Source organism: Sminthopsis crassicaudata, chromosome 2, assembly GCF_048593235.1.
Source record: "Sminthopsis crassicaudata isolate SCR6 chromosome 2, ASM4859323v1, whole genome shotgun sequence".
Classification (NCBI taxonomy): Eukaryota; Metazoa; Chordata; class Mammalia; order Dasyuromorphia; family Dasyuridae; genus Sminthopsis; species Sminthopsis crassicaudata.
The window spans coordinates 625,883,007-625,900,978 of NC_133618.1; the positions used below are offsets into that span (position 1 = coordinate 625,883,007).

The 17,972-nt window shown below is 37.9% G+C and overlaps 1 long non-coding RNA gene across 1 annotated transcript; it reads right to left on the minus strand.

Moving 5' to 3' along the window:
- Positions 1 to 1,829: 1,829 nt before the first annotated feature.
- On the minus strand, positions 1,830 to 17,747 carry LOC141553801 (uncharacterized). Its single transcript, XR_012485647.1, has 4 exons — positions 17,639 to 17,747; positions 15,733 to 15,846; positions 7,599 to 7,757; positions 1,830 to 4,343 (listed from the first exon to the last, which is right to left on the minus strand). It is a non-coding gene; the product is annotated as an uncharacterized LOC141553801 (long non-coding RNA).
- Positions 17,748 to 17,972: the final 225 nt, after the last annotated feature.

A 17,972-nucleotide genomic window follows, 5' to 3' on the forward strand; every position in this document is an offset into this window, starting at 1 on the left:
CCTTAGGACAGTACCTAGCACAAAGAAAGTGATATAAATGATAGCTATTATTGTTATTTCTCTATTTAATTGAACAAATAACTATTAAGCACTGGTGGGGTAATGAAGATCAATCCTACCTCAAGAAAATTAAAATCTACATAAATAAGACATAAACTTATATCGATTATGGGGAACTCCTATATATTGAGAAAACAAAAAATGGAATCATTCACATTGAAGATGAGAGGGAGCTGCCTTTGGGAGATGGCAGAACTGGAGACATTCTAAGTTAGTCTTCCATTGTGCTTGAGGACAGCTTTTTTGCATTGCCAGAAAACTTTTCAGAATGACCAAGCTCTTTACTGTATTTCCACAGGAAGAAACGAGGTAACTCCATTATTCAGAATTGGTGAAACGATGCATTAAGGGGAAGGACCCTTCTCTCTCCTCTTTCTCTATAGTAAATGCTCCTGTAAAAGCTATGTGATGGAACTAAGATTCCAGTCATTGGACCCCAGCAGATGGGAGGAACACAACTGATGGGAGCTTGAGGATTCCCCCTCCCCTCAGGGTATAAGAGAACTTAAATTGTGAAAGGCCTGGTCTTGAGCCAGTGGGTCCAAAGTCAATCATGTTACAACTATATGTGTATGTGTGTGTGTGTGTGTGTGTGTGTGTGTGTGTGTGTGTGTGTGTGTGCTGTGGAAGGCACAAATCATGTTCTAAGCGTTCAACAGTAGGAGTTAACACTGTTGGCTGTGAGGACCAGGAATAGCTTATCTTCTTTCACTTACCCATACCAACCCTCTTCTCCAGACCCATCTCTTTTTTTAAAATTAAATTTATTTTAGTTTTAATTTATGGAATAAAACAAGTATTTCATAACATAACATAATAAAAAATGATTTCACATGAAACTGCAAATCTATTATGTGCAATTTGCCATTCTTTTAAAATATATAATAAAGTTATCATGTTCATTTCTTTTGCTTTCCATTTTTTCTTCCCTCCCCTTCTAGATCTAGAGATGACTACCATTAGACACACATGTGTGTATACACATATATGTATTGATTATTTAAATATAATTGGTTTCCTGTATATATGCATATTCATTTTTAAAATTTTTTATTTATAATTTTTGACAGTATATATGCATGAGTAATTTTTTAAACATTATCCCTTGTATTCATTTTTCCAAATTATCCCCTCCCTCCCTCTATTCCCTCCCCCCGATGACAGGCAATCCCATACATTTTACATGTGTTACAATATAATCTAGATACAATATATGTGTGTAAATACCATTTTCTTGTTGCACATTAAGTATTAGATTCCGAAGGTATAAGTAACCTGGGTAGATAGACAGTAGTGCTAACAATTTACATTCACTTCCCAGTGTTCCTTCTCTGGGTGTAGTTATTTCTGTCCATCATTGATCAACTGGAAGTGAGTTGGATCTTCTTTATGTTGGAGATATCCACTTCCATCAGAATATATCTTCATACAACATTGAAGTGTACAGCGATCTTCTGGTTCTATTCATTTCACTCAGCATCAGTTGATGTAAGTCTCTCCAGGCCTCTCTGTATTCCTCCTGCTGGTCATTTCTTACAGAACAATAGTATTACATAACCTTCATATACCACAATTTACCCAACCATTCTCCAATTGATGGGCATCCATTCAACTTCCAGTTTCTAGCTACAACAAAAAGAGCTGCCACAAACATTTTGGCATATACAGCAGACCCATCTCTTCACTGTGTTCTGAACATCATTTGTAATTTTCTCTTTCAATACTCCCCTGCCCCCCCTTTTTTTCCCTGTGGTATCCAAGTTCTCCCTGTATTTAATACCTGAAGTATTTCTTACTTTATGAAGAGTAAAGGCCACTAGGTGGTGCCATTATGCCTGCAGTCCCAAAATTCAAATTTGGTCTCCGACATTTCCCAGGCAAACCACTTCACCCTGCTTGCCTCAGTTTCCTCATCTGTAAAGTGAACTGGAGAAGGAAATGGCAAACCCCTCCAGTATCTTCGCCAAGAAAACCTCACATAGGGCCATGAAGGCTCTGACATGATTGAATTAACTGAACAACAAACACTCTACCAAGCTTTCCCAAACTAACCCATCCCACAGTGTTCTCATTCTTTTATGAATCAATAGCGTTTTTAATTGGTCCTCATTAGGTTATAATTATAATTATTTTCATTTGGCAACCACTCTCTTGATTAATCAGTGATTCATTCATTCTTTCATTCAATAGAAATTCGTTATGCAAAGGCAACTTTAAAAAAACACTAATGATGAGGTAATGAATGTGGCACCAATAGTAGGGCACTGAATTATCTAAAAAATCAAAATTGTAGGTCATTCAAATGGAGCTGAAAAGATGAATGGGGGCCCACGCTGGCATGGTATGACAACATAAAACAAGCATGATTTGCATGTAGGGAAGATTGTAAAAGACAATATTCAAAGTAATATGCCTGGAAAAGGAGATATAGGGAGAATGAGTGATAACAGCTGGATGGTTCTAATGCTTCAATGGTACTGAAGGGATTTCTTTTTAAATCTGAAATTTTATTTTTATATTCTAATATAAAATACCAAAAAAGACAGAGAGAGTATTTCTATATCTGGGGCAGAACATGGGAAAAAAAAGATGCTATATGAAGCTGTGAATTTCTATTTCATGTAGCTTGTTTTTTGTTTTTTTTAAGTGTATGTAACATATTCTACTTTTTTTTTAATTTATTTTTTATTATATATTTTTATATACAAAACATATGCATGGGTAATTTTTCAACATTGACCCTTGCAAAATCTTCTGTTCCAACTTTTCCCCTCCTTCCCCCCACTTTCTCCCCTAGATGGCAGGTAGTCCCATACATGTTAAATATGTTAAAGTATATCTTAAATACAATATATGTACACATATTTATACAGTTATCTTATTGCACAGGAAAGATTGGATTTAGAAAGAAGGTAAAAATAACCTGAGAAGAAAAAAACAAAAATTCAAGCAAACATTAACAGAAAAAGTGGAAATGTTATAATATATCCTACTTTAAAAACTGTCTTGCTTCTCTGTGTTTTCTTCTGAACTTCTTTTCTGTTTTTATAAAAGTGTTATGATGGTTCTATATATTATATATATATGTATATTGCAGGATAGTCACTATTGTCAACTTCCCTTCTTTCAAATTTTCTGCCCTATTAGCTAAAAGAAGGGAAGAAAAAAATCTAACAAATTAGCATTGTCAAACAAAATGATAATATACAGTCCAAAAATGTATGCCTTTGCATCTTGTGTCCATCACCTCTTCATCAGTTAATGGGTAATGTGCTTTAAGCTAGGTCCTTTGAAGATTTGGCTAGTTATATATTGGAGCAAACTTCTCCAGACTTTCAGTTACCTTTTTTTGACAATGTTGCTAATCTTTTATAACTTATTCTCCTGGTTCTTTTTACTTCATTTTGTATCAGCTTGAACTACCCAAGATTCTCTGAAGTGGTCTCTTTTGTAACTTCTTATTACACAGTAATAGTCCCTTACATGCATAAATTGCAATTTCCTTAGCCATTTCCCAGGTGTCTAAGAGACAATCTAAGGTATCTCCTTTGACTTTCTAATGACTTTCTCTTTCCCTCTTCCTTCTACATTATGATCTGGAAGTTTGTTTTATTTATGATTATTCCTTCATGTTGTTTTTGTTTGGTTGTTTAATTGTGGTGTCTGACTCATTATGGGTACATGGGGTATTCTTGGCAAAGATAGCAGATTAGTTTGCCATTTTCTTCTCCAGTATGTTCCCATTTACAAATGAGGAACTGAGGGAAATAGGGGGTTAAGTAGACTTCCCCTCTTATTCCCCTCTTCCAACTCTGCTTATTATTGAATTTGGTCTCTTCCTACACCAAACTTGTGTGCATGTCAAGACATTTACCACCCAAGGAAATACTAAAGAAGGGAAAGGGACCTCTATGTGCCAAAATGTTTGTGGCAGCCCTTTTTCTAGTGGCTAGAAACTGGAAAATGAATGGATGCCCATCAACTGGAGAATGGTTGGATAAATTATGGTATATGAATGTTATGGAATATTATTGTTCTGTAAGAAATGACCAACAGGAGGAAAGAGGCAGAAGGTAGAGGTACATGCTCACCCCAATTAATTGCAGAAGATAATACTATCTCCTCAATCAAAATCAAACCAATTAAAGGGCTTTGTGTTATTGGATGAAAATATTTTTGTGATTGAAGAGAATCCATCATATCCCTTGGAGTTATGTATTAAAAGAGCAAGTTGTTTTACACCCAGCCAGTCACAGGTTGTTGGATCCAGTGATGAAGGTCTCCTAAAAGGAAACTGATCTTAGTGGGCAGAGCAGATTTCTCTCTTTGCCTCTCTCTCTCTCTCTCTCTCTCTCTCTCTCTCTCTCTCTCTCTCTCTCTCTCTCTCTCTCTCTCTGTCTCTCTCTCTCTCTCTCTCTGTCTCTCTCTCTCTCTGTCTCTCTCTCTCTCTCTCTCTCTCTCTCTCTCTCTCTCTCTCTCTCTGTTTTCTGTCTTTCATTTTATTTCTCTCCATTTCTCTTTCTGTTTTTTTCTCTCTCTAATCTCCCAATCTATTTCTCACTTTTCCTCCTTTTCTCTCTCTGCCTCTGTAAGAAAATGGAGGCAGCAAAGATAGCAACTTTGGCTTTTTATATTATTCTCCAATTTACCTTTGGCATCAAATGAATTTTACAGATAAATGTTACTCCTCTATTTCACCACACTCTAATGGGGCTTTTCCTCCTGATTTGCTCCTCTTAGAATCCTTCATCTTGAATGTCACTTCAAGAAGGCCTTTCCTTTAATCCCCTAAATTGTTAATTTTCTCTTCCTCACCAAGTTATCTATGTATTAACTATTTATATAACCCCATATCTGTCTAATTCAGTACAAGCACCAGATCATGTTAGCTTTTTCTTTGTATCACTAGCAGCTAGAATGGACCTTGAACAAGGTAAGCTTATAACAGATACTTTCTGAATTGAATTTGTTGAAACTCTTGGAGTTTTCTTATACAGTACTACTTCTCCTATCACTGGCCCATGACTCCATTGCACCTTCTCCCCTCCAATTCCCAGAACCTCTTGATTTCCTCTAATCCTCAGTTTAAGCACCACCTTCTCTGACCTCTACAGCAACTATTGCCTCTCACTCTCCATAGTTCTGTATTTATTTTTACATATATTTTTGTTTGCCTTTTGTCCCCCTTGATAGAGTGTAAACTATTTGAGGACAAGGACAGTTTTGCTTATGTGCTTATTTGTACCGTCAATGTCTAAGGTCTATTGCTTAGCTCACAATCAGTGCTTAATAAATGCTGGTTGATAGATTGCACAAAATAAAAGTTGAAGAGGAAACTGAGAATGACAATAAGGTTAAAGGAACCATATGTCTTTTCTCTCTGGACCTTTCCAGCCAAAAGAGTACTCTGGGGATCTAGGATTAGTGAGAATTGACAGGAACAAAAACTCTTGCCATCAAAGACTTACTGTAATTCCCTCTACTTTGTCAGAAAATAACCATGACCTTTGTTTTCTGAGGCTAAAGTCATTGGGCCACAGTATTGTCACCTCAGGCAGCTCAACTTCCCTGGAATTTGGTAGTTACACAGCTCTTTGCCACAGCTGCACTGAATCCTTGGTACACATTTGCTGGTCAAACGGCTGTAAAATCACTAGATAAACAATGATTCCTGGGCCCTATTTAAGTGTCTGATTTATTCCTTATTTTGAACAAAACACTTTTGTACAAACCTTATTTCTTCCCACCCTAAGTAAATCATCAGACTAAGTAAATCATCAGACAGAAAAACAGTGATTCACTGGCTGTCTTCCTGGTAGCTGTACCTTTCCTGTTGCCACCCAGCTGGGAATATTCCCTAGTCTTAGTGATGTGGGCTTAATCTCTTCCCTTGTCAGGAAGAAATCCAACCAGCTATTATCAGATATAATTAAATTCCCAGACTATCCGGCTTGTATAGCGTGATTGGGATGCACCTCTGTGCATCTTTAAACAAACTTTGAGATACTGATGAGCATAGCTTTACACAGGTGTGGGACCTGGTCTTCCAGGTGCATTCTATCTGGCTCTTTGATTCTCAGACATCTGCCTTTACTTCTTTGGCTTCCCTGAGAAACTCCCTAAATCTGTATTTCCCCTATGAAAGATCTGGTTATGATAAAGATCTTTGCTAGATTCTTTTCAGGACAAAACCCACTATGAGGTTACACTTATAGAGAGTAACCTCTTTCTCTTCCTCTCTCTTTCTTCCCTTTTTCTCCCTTCCTTTCTCTGTCTCTCTGTTTCTTTCTGTCTCTTTCCCAGTGTATGTCTCTGTCTCTGTCTCTGTCTGTCCCTTTCTCTGTCTCCCCTTCCCTCTCTCTTCTCTCCTTCCTTCCTTTCTTCCCTCCCTCCTTCTGCTCTTCTCTTTCTCCTTTCCTCTTTCCCTTCTTCTGTCCCTCCCTTCCCATAGTGTCTTCCTCTAATGGCATCTTTCTTCTTTACTCTAGCTAGCTCTGGTTAGTCTGTTAAACTCCTCTATGGATCTAACCTGCCAGTCAAGGCTTACTCCCACCTCAGGAAGTATTTCCTTTCTCCTGATTAATTGTGAGTTTCCCTGGGGAAAGTGTCTTTCATGTGCTCTCTCACGCTATTTTATATTTACCATTTCTGATGTCTATTATATATGCCTTCATTTTTTCTGTAACCTATTCCACTAAATAAATCTATCTTTTGCCAAAGAAAATGGTCATTGTGATTTTGTCGCATGTTTATTTTGAATTAGGAATTTGTATCCCGACCTCATCATCCATCAATTAATCTAAGCATTTATTAAACACCTTTTGTGCATCAAGTATCCTACTAAATACTAGGAATCCAAAGATGAAAATGAAATAATCCCTGCCCTCAGGAAGTTTACATGAACATATTAGAATCATGTAATAAGATTTCTTTAAAAATATTTCTTTTAGGATACTGATAGCCATTGGAGTTCCCCAAAATGTTAATTACTATATAATGTATCTAATCTCTCTGGGGCAGTTAGGTGGCAGAGTGAATAGTTGAAAGAATTATTTCTTTCTTACATTTAATAATTAATTATTGTAATAGGACCAAGGTTTTTTGCATTTTTTATTTTTTCATCTAGAAATCAATCAGTGTGGGAATCTTGGACAAGATTTACTTGCCCAGGCTAAAATCTAATCAAAGACAGTAAAGAAATTCTAAGTTTAATTGCATGGATGGACTGCCTCTCAAGTCTGGGAAAATGTGAACCTCCTTTTGTCAGACAAGTGGAAATTGGTATGTCTTTGACCACGATTTGGGTGCTCAATAACATGTACCTCAGGAACCTCATTGGAATATAACCCCACCTCTCATTATAGTATTCTTTCTTTCCCTAATTGTCAACTAATCAGAGTTGATTGTCACCCTAAAAAACACCCACTCCTCTAAGGACATATAAACTAGGAGTTTATCTCCATGATTACGCTTTGGTATTCAGAGTATCATTGACCCTTTTACAAATAAAATGCTACTATTGTTGATAAATGACTTACCCAGAAACTATATCTCTTGAACTTTTTAAACATCACAGTATGATGGACCTGAGTCAGGAAGACTCATCTTCATGAGTTCAAATCTGGCCTCAGATACCATGTAACCCTGGCCAAGTCTCTTAGCTCTGTTTATCTCAGTTTCCTCATCTGTAAAACGAGCTGGAGAAGGAAATGGAAAACCATTCTAAGAAAATATCAAATAACATCATGAAGAGTCAGAGATAGTTGAAAATGACTGAATGACAACAAATCCTCTCTTGCTTGGGAAGCTAGCTGTATGAGATGATGTAAAGATAAAATGTATAAGACTTTGCAACTGACTAAATATGGAGAATAAGAAGAGGGGGGAAAATTCAAGGATGACTCTAACTGGGTGATGAGAATTATGGTACATCTACAGAAACAAGAGAGTGCAATGGAGTGAGTCTAAGGGAAAAAATAATGGGTTCTATCTTGGACATACTGACTCTGGGCTGAGGCACTTGAGTGGTTCTTACTCAATTACCCGTTGGATTAGATTCCTTCTGAGATTCTTTCCAATGATGAGATGTTGGGATTCTGAGGCTTTCCTGAAATAAACCCCTCCCTCTATTTAATCTTTAATGAGAGTATGTAGCAACTCTCAGCTCAGTCAGTGACATCTGGACATGGGAAATAACATATTTACATATCCCTTCAGAGTTTATTTTTGTAACAACATTATCATTAATATGTTCTTTTATATTTATACATTGCTTAAGAGTTGTAAGCACCTGATTTCTCATACCTCTTTTGATTCTCCCAGCAGCCCTGTAAAGTAGATAACAATATTCCCAGTGTTGTTTTATGCATGGCCTTTTTGGGAGAGGTGCTGTCTATTCACTGGGAAAATTTACATTCAGGACAATGATGTTTCCTTTGGCTGCTTATCCTTGATCCATGTTTTGTCTCTACCTGGGACTTCCAATCCTACTCTCTGGCTCTGAGTGTAGCTGGCTCATCAGAGAACCTATTGTATATATAACCTTCCAATTCCTCTTTGCTATTGCCTGTTCCTTACTAATAGAGTGGTCCCAGGTACAGAGAAGGGCTACTTCTGCCCTTGTGGTTCTTTCTTCTCACTCTTGAAACTTCTCTCCAGAGTCTGGAGATCAGCCAGGTTTGAGGTTGCTTTCTGACTTCCATCAGATGGCCTCCCCTACCTTTTGGCTTTTTTCTTTTCTTTAGTTTGTAGGCTTTCTAGGTGGGGTCAACTGGAAAGCTGGGGAGCTATTCCTTCCTTCCTTCCCACAAGTTTGGCAGAAGGAGAAGGAGGGTTTTACAAAGTGGCAAGAAGCAGAGCAAATACATATAAGAAGAGAAGAAGGGAGAAGTCCTTTGAATAGCATATATCTGCAGAAATAAAGATGCAAACTAAAGTCACTGTTGGATCAAGTTCTTTCAATCACCAAGATAGGCTCTTGTTGAATATTAACCTAGCATTCGTTCTTGGTAAACTTTGTAAACTCTTCTTTGTCTAATCTAGATAACTTTGTATTTGGGAACCACTGGATTTTTACTACTTCATGTGGAATTGTAAAATATAATGGCCCATTAATTGTTTTAAGACTGATTCCTTATGGCACTGGGGAAGCAAATGAAAGGACATGCTTATATTTGGAAGTACACTCAAAAAGTTATCAAACTTTGATCCATCAGTGTTACTACTGGGCTTATATCCCAAAGAGATTTTAAAGAAGGGAAAGGGACCTGTATGTGCAAAAATATTTGTGGCAGCCCTCTTTGTAGTGGCCAGAAACTGGAAACTGAGTGGATGCCCATCAATTGGAGAATGGCTGAGTAAATTATGGTATATAAATGTTATGGAATATTATTGTTCTGTAAGAAATGACCAACAGGAGGAATACAGAGAGGTTTGGAGAGACTTATATGAACTGATGCTGAGTGAAATGAGCAGAACCAGAAGATCACTATACACTTCAACAACAATACTATATGAAGATAATAAAAATAATAATAATTGCTTTTAATAAACATGTATGCTTTTAATGGATTAGTAGGTGGTGCACAGACTGCTGAGCCTGAAATCAGGGAGACTCATCTTTGAGTTCAAATCCAAGCTCATTCACTTACTAGCTGTGTGACTCTGCCCAAGTCACTAATGCCATTTTTCTCAGATCATCATTTGTAAAATGAGCTGAAGAAGGAAATGATTAACTAACCATTCCAATATCTTTGCTAAGAAAACCCTAAATAGAATCAGGAAGAGTCAACAAATCTGACACAAAAATAATATGCTTATTTTTTTTGGAAATATTTCATTATGTGTGAAAACAACTTTTAACATTCATTTTTAAAAATTTTAAGTTCTAAATTTTTTCTTATCCTTTCCTTCCCTCCCTGCCTCCCTCACCTTGAGAAGGCAAGCAATTTGAAATAGGTTATACATGTTCAGTCATGCAAAACATATTTCCATGTTGGTCACATTGTAAAAAAAAAAATAAACCTCCCTTCCAAAAAAACCTCAAGAAAAATAAAGTAAAGAAAAGAACACTTTAATTTGCATCCAGATTCCATCTTCTTCGGGAGACAGAGAACATTTTTCATCATAAGTCTTTTAGTATTTTTAGATCATTGTGCTACTGAGAATAGCTAAGTCATTCACAGAACAACATGTTCTTAATAGTGTTTCATGCTTCTACCTAAACACACACCTTTTAAATTGTTTTTTTTTTTTTTTCTTTTTCTCTTTTTTTTTGAAACTTTTTTTAGGAAGGTCTGCGTTAGACCTGAAGAAAGCTTCGGGAATTTAAGCCCCTTTACAATTATTTGGGAAATCCATTTATTTCTTCATTCATTTCCCAGTTTTCCTATTATTATCCTAGGTATCATTATCCTTCCAGTTTAACTGGGCTGTATTGATAGTGAGGGAATTAACCAGGGCCAAGTAAGTATATGATTTCTTTGTCTTTTTTTTTTTTTTTTTTGCAAGTTTGGGAAGTTTCCAACAGGTAAACACCAATGGACCAATGGGCCAAGAGTGTGGTTTGTCAAGTACATACCCAGAGGTAAAGGAAAGGACAAGTTTACAAGCAGCTTCAGTGTTGGGCAGAGTATACCAATATTCCTTCCTATGCCTTTTAGTTTTCTCTTACATAGGAATCACTCTCTCTGAAACTCATTTACCATTTGTGGCTTTTGCTATAATCTCTATCTAATAATTCTATCCTGTTCTTTGATCTCAATCCTAATAAATCCCAAATCTACATCGTTTGTATTATAATTTTCTATTTCCAAATATCTTTAGGCATGTCCACCTGGATATTCCACAATCATCTCAAACTTTACATATTAAAAAAAATTGAACTTAATATCTTTTTTTCCTCTCAGATACACCTTTGGAAAATTGTTTTCCTTATCCCTCCTATGTACTTCACATTTTTTCCTATTGATGGTGCTGTCATTCTTTTCCATAGTTGAATCCTTGGAGTCCTTTTTGACTTTTTCTTCTTCCTATTTAGCATAATGGTAGATTCATAGCTAGAGTTGGAAGGAATCCTGGGATATCCCCTAGTTTAACTTCTAACCTTATTCAGGAATGATCTCTATAACATCCCTGACATATTATTGTCTGGCTTCCTAATGAACTCTTCTACAGGTATGTAATTCCTGACCCTCCTAGGCCATTTTTAGGACTAATATAATGAATATCAAAAGGCCAGCGTGGTATAGGTGATAGCAGAGTTGTGGAGTACACTATGGTGCCACCTAACAACCAGACAACTCTCTGAGACTATTTGTTGAAAAGCTTATTTTATAAGCATTGGCAAAAGGAGTTTTCTCCCCCTCTGTATCCAAGAAGTCATAGATCTGCTCCAAAGAAAAAAAATATGCTATCAAATTTTCTTATGTATTGGATATCTATAAGTTGCATACTTTGATTTCAGCTTTGTCCTCTGGAACTATGTAGGAGAGACTCATTCCTTCAACACGCCAACTCTAAATATGTTCACATTGTTGATCTGGGTTACCAATTTAGTTCAACCATTTGATCACTGTAGGTCAGGGGTTCTCAAACTATATCCTGCAGGCCAAATGTGGCTGCTGAGGACGTTTATGCAGCCAGCCGAGTTATGGCAAATGGGCTGAGGGGCGGAGACAGAGTGTGAGCTTTTGTTTTTACTATAGTTCGGCCCTCCCACAGTCTGAGGGACAGTGAACTGGCCCCCTATTTTAAAAGTTTGAGGACCATTGCTAAGAGTACATCAAGGTTTGGGCCAGTCTATAATTGCAGTATTATTTGGTTGTTACTATGTGCAATGTTCACCTGGTTCTGCTCACTTCACTCAGCTTCAGTTCATGTAAGTCTTCCCAGGCTTTTCTGAAATCATCCTGCTCATCATTTCTTATAGAACAGTAATATTTCATATGCCATATAGAATATATAGTCATATACCATAACTTATTCAGCCATTCCCCAAATGATGGGGATCCTATCAGTTTCCAGTTTCTTGCCACTACAAAAAGGGCTGCCACAAACATTTTTGCACATGTATGAAGGAGGTATATGTGTGATTATTATTTACATACTCTCCTTCTAGGACTTCTGGAAATCTTTTACAAGACCATGTTTATTTATATTGTTTGTTATATCACTACTTGCATGTACAATTCCTGTTTGTTACACCACATTGAGTCTGCACTGGCTGTGGGGAGAGTCATCACTTCTACCCTATGCTTTATTACTATGTGCTTGTGTAATACCTCTCATGCTGATGGGTTTGTGCATACCTGTTTCTAATAAGACCCTTCAGCCCAGAAACGTGCTAGCAATATCTGGCTTGACTGCCCACTTCCTTTTGGTGTTTTTTATCTCTCTTCCTAAGAAGTCAGGGGAGGTGTAATCACCTCCTTTTTGGGGTTCTTACCTCCCTGAGAAGTCAGGGATGGCGTGACCACCTGTGCTCTAAAACAAAAGAAAGCAGGAGATGTAAAGGGCTGAAGCTCTGAGTTGGTGCACTGAAATCAGACAACTGAGCACTTAAGGCTAATTACTTATTGGACAATACTCTATTAGCATATGCTTGGAAAAATGGCCCTTCTCACTATTCTGTGCTGGCTCCATCTTTTGGTGTATATACATAATCGTAGGAGGGATTGGGGGTGAAGTAAGACAAGCCAGAGTCACTTTGGAGGAGGAGGAGGAGAAGGGAGGTCAGTGGAGAGCTTGTGGCAGTTTTGTCCATCCCCTTTACTTCTACCCCTGAAGACTAAGGACTTTTGCTTATCTTGACTCCAGCTGATTCTGAGGTCTCCAGGGACTTCACACATGTAGGTCCTTTTCCCTTTTTTATCCCTCTTTGGGATACAGACTCAGTAGCAACACATATGCTTTCATCCCGTAACATTGACTTTCTGGTTGTTACACAAACAAGATGCTCTGTGAACGTTTTTTGTTTTCTGTGCCTGGAATGTTCTCCCCCTTCTGCTCTGACTACTGACTTTCCTCTCTTCCTTTACATCCTAAACAAAATCCCATCTTTTATTGAAAAACTTTCCCTAATCCCCCTAAAGTTTAGTGCTTTTCCTTTGTTAACCATCTCCAATTTATCCTGTGTATATACTTCTTTGTATATTTTTCTTTGCAGGTTGTTTCCCTCATTAGACTGTAACCTCTCTGAGAATGGAGATTGCCTTTTGGTTCTTATTGTATTCTCAAAACTTAGCACAGTGTCTGACATATAATAGGTACTTAATAAATTTTTATTGATTAATTAGCTATTAGATTAATTAACTATTAACAAACTTCCAACAAAAGCCAACAGAATGCTCCAGGTGAATACAGTCTATTCTTTTGATTGCTTTTTACCCCTGGCACCAGCCCAACCTTCCTGAACAAACTAACCACAAGGCTTGGAGTCTGAAAATCCTTTTAACTTCTTTTAAATCTCTGATAGTCTCTTTCCACAAAAGTCTTGATAGGGACTCTACCCACCTTAATCCCACAGCAGCTGTGTGGAGGGTAGGGCAACAAGGCTGCCATCAACTCCCATAATGCTCCCTGATTGGCTGGCAAATAAACCTAGGAATAAGGTTAAGAGGTAATACAGGGAAGGCATCAGGGCATCTTCTGAGTCCCTACCTTATTATGCAGCTTTGCAGGAACAAACTTAAACGATGCATTCTATTAGTTTTCCTACTTCTACTTGTACCTGGATGATCTCAATAGCCTCCTACCCATTCCCCTTACCTTCACTTTCTATGCCCTCCAATCAATCTTACCTACCAGATTCATCTTACACCTCATCTTTCATCAGGACAGTACTCTGCTCAGCAAGCTTCTCTAACTTTCCTTTGAAGTCTAAACATAAAATCCTCTGCCTGTCTTTCTAGGCCCTGTAAAGTCTAGCTCTACTCTGCCCTTTCCAGTTTATTTCCTTTTAATTCTCAACTACCCTCTGACAGCATGATTTCCTCTCTGCCTCATCCAGAACACAGTCAAGTCCACTTTTGTAAGCTCCTGCCTTGTTTTTGAATGGAATGCTGTCATTTTCTCCTCTTCTAAGTTCATTCTATCCAGTGCTCAAGGCCTCAGTTAAATCCCTCCTCCTCTATCAATCTGCCTCTGACTGCACTATCTTTCACTGAGCTCCCTTCCTCTTGGATATCTACAAAACTTGTAGTCTGCTCCATAAACCCTGAGGCTATATTTATTGTAAATCTAATAGATTTTGTCAGATGTGTTCCTGAAATCCAGATGCACTGGGTCTGCCATATTTCCCTGCCACACCAGGCTAGGAATGCTATACAAAGGAAATGATGTGATTGGGGTATGACATCTTAGTAAATCTTGCCCCAGTGCTCTATCTATGGCCCTTCACTAAAGCCAGGTCTCAAGTGCCTTGCAATTATGAATAGATAAATGTAATGATGATTCTTGTTTCTCTCCCTAGAAGATTAGTAAGGACCATATCTAATAGTGATACATCCTTTATTCTCTGGGTTCAAGTCTCATGTCTAAGATATACTGGCTCTGTGACCTGTCAATGTTCTAGGTAAGATTATATTAAGGTTTATATGTAGGAACTTACCAAATTGCTCTCCAGAATGGTTGGATCACTCCACAACTCCACCAACAATGCATTAATGTTCCAGTTTTCCCACATCCCCTCCAACACTTACCATTATCTATTTCTGTCATCTTAGCCAATCTGAGAAGTATGAAATGGTACCTCAGAATTGTTTTAATTTGCATTTCTCTAATCAATAGAGCATTTTTTCATATGATTAGAAATGACTTTAATATCTTCATCTGAAAATTGTCTGTTCCTATCCTTTGATGATTTATCAATTGGGAAATGGTTTGTATTCTCATCAATTTGAATCAATTCTCTATACATTTTAGAAATGAGGCCTTTATCAGAAACACTGGCTATACAATTTTTTCTCCTAGCTTTCTGCTTCCCTTCTAATCTTGGCTGCATTGTTTGTTTGCTGTTGTTATAGTTTTGGTGCAAAACCTTTTTAATTTAATTTAATAATAATTAACTATTTTGTATTTCATAATGTTCTCTAGTTCTTCTTTGACCATAAATTCCTCTCTTCTTTATAGATCTGAGGGTAGACTTCCTATCTTCTGATTTGTTTATAGTTTCACCCTTTAAGTCTAATTCTTTGTTTTTCAAAAGGACTATTGACATCACATGATGTCTTTTATGAAAATTGAAATTAAGTGAGGCAGAGCTGTACAAAGTCATGATCCTCACAGGAGTGACAAGACAGAAATCAAAAACAAAAAAATCAATCTGGGAGGGGAAGACCCCCAGGTTTTCTGGAAAACAGAAACAATTGCTATTTATATTCATTTTGAGACAATTGGGGTCCAAAAATGACCAAGAGTTGCTTAGTCTAGGACTTATTGTTGGCTAGAGCAATTTGAGTTTAAGACATGTTTCTTGCCCGTGAACCTAAGATATCTTACAAGGTTTCAGTGATCAAATTTACATTCATTTGGGCAAAGCACCACAGGAAAGTGATATCTTATGTGGAGAGAGAGAAGGAAAAGGAAAGAAGAAAGAAAAGAAAAAGGAGTTGTGTTGCCCAATTGGCCAGTTCCAGTTGGGTCTCCAGTGGGACAGCTCCCATTCTTACTCACAGAGATTGTTGTTTGTCCTTCATTCTCTAAATGACCACGACATCAGGGAAACCATGCTATGATGATATAGCTGGTGTAGACACCAGATGATGGCAGGCACCAAAATTTGGGGTTCTGAAAAGAATTCACAATGGTCATTCTCTTTGGCAAAAGGTAGATTTGGGGGAAGAGTTACCGACAAAATGAAGGGATACAATAGACATCAAGAATGGTAAATATAAAATAGAGTGGGAAAGCATAGAAAGGTATTTTAATAATTCATGATGGAAAGAGCAAGTTCTCAAATGGAACTTGTCACTTACCAGGAGAAAGGAAACACCCCATGAGGTTGTAATTTGCCCTTAGCTGGTAAGCTAAATCCTAAAAGGGACAGAACACCCCAAAAGAGTTAGCTGTAAGGAGGAAGAGTGGGGTCGGGAGAGACATAAAGCGTGGTGGGGTTAGGAGACATACCACATAGCATGGGGTGGGATAAGGAGAAAGACACATGAGCCAGAGTGTGTGGTGGATTGATCCAAAAGAGGACAGCAGCCAGGTGTGGTCTCTAAGTAGATTTCATAGGGAAAATTTAACCTCAGGGACATGACTGGGATTTCTGACAGGACATGGCAAGGTGAGGTTGCTTAAGACTCCTGATGAACCACAGGGATTTAACATAACTTGGATTTCTGACTGGAGAACCTCCCAAAAAGGTGGGACCTAGGATCTAAATTGATCTCTATCAGTGCTTCCTCCCAGCCTACCTCAGGAATTAGTTTTTATCAGTTCCTCTGCTAACCACACCCAATGTTGAAGATCTCATCAATGATATGAAATGAACTGAATTTTAGTTAGGGAGAGCAGTGCAAAGTCACCAACCTCACTTTCTCCTCTGGAGCCATGTGGGTCCAGTGGCAAGATATAGATTAGGGCTGCAGAAGGCTCTGGATGCAGTGGGAGACTGGGCTTTTTCTTTTTTTCTTTTTATTTTTCTGAGATAATTGGGGTTAAGTGACTTGTCCAGGGTCACAAGCTAGTTAAGAGTTTGAACTCAGGTCTTCATGACTTCAGGGCTGGTTCTCTATCCACTATGACACCTAACTAATTGCCTCATAACTGGGCTTTTTTAAGCTAAGGTCTCAACAGGTCTCCTTTATTAGCCAGTTATTGGTGGAGTCAGCCTGAACAAGCATCTAAGCAAAAAACACAAAACAGGAAAAGATTTATTGTTGTGTTGATTGTCAATTTAAAAAAGAGATGGAGAAAATGTTAATAATAGAGTTAACATAAAAATCTATTGTGAGTACATTTTTTTCAGAGAGCCGGTTGTTAAACATTTTTGAAGACATGGAGACAATCTTGATTTGTGAAAGAAAGTGCTAGGAGAGGACTTGCTTTGTGTGGCTGGTTCTGAAAAAGCAGCTAAATGTGGAGATCCCCAACATGCCATATTTTAATCCTTAGCAAGTTCTCATTGCAAGTTTCTGAACAGGGAAATTTTCCTTAGAAAGATTATTTTTTGGCAGCAATATGGAGATCAGTGTAAATGGAGAGATTAGAGGCAAGGGGACTAATTAGGAGGCTATGTTACAATAAACTAGATGAGAGGTACCAGGACCCAGTCTGGAATGGTGGTTGTATAAATGGAGAATCGGAGAATTCCATGGAAGCTGGAAGGGACCCGAGAGACCAGGCAATCTTCCACATAGAAGAAGGAATTTCCACCGTAATAAGTGGACAAGTGGTTATCATACTCCTTGATAGCCACCTAGGAGAGAGATCACACCAATTTTCTAGGCAGTTTCTTTTACTTCTGGACAGCTTTAATTATTAGAGAGGTTTCCTGACATTCAGTCTAAAGTATTTCTTTGTACCTTCCCCCACTTCCCTTGAATTCCAGGTCAAACTGAAGTTAAATTCCACTTACACATACTTAAAGTCAGTTAGCATGGGTCTCCGGAAGTTTTCTTTTCTTTTTCCTAGTTACCTCAGCTGCTGGTTGTTTGTCCTGAGTTCAGTGCTCTTCACCATCCTGGTGCCTCTGGATTTTCCTGTTTATTAATGTTCTTCTCAAACAGTGGTGCTTATTAGCATAGCATATGTGTCCAAGGGCAAAGTCCCTTTTCCTGGAAGTCTCGCTCCTTCTAATGCCTTCCAACATCACATGAGTTGTTTTGGCTCCTGCATTGCTCTGTTGTCCCAGGTCTTTGTCAGAGCAACCACTGTCTGATCAAGCTTCCCTTGCTGTATGCTTGTGCACA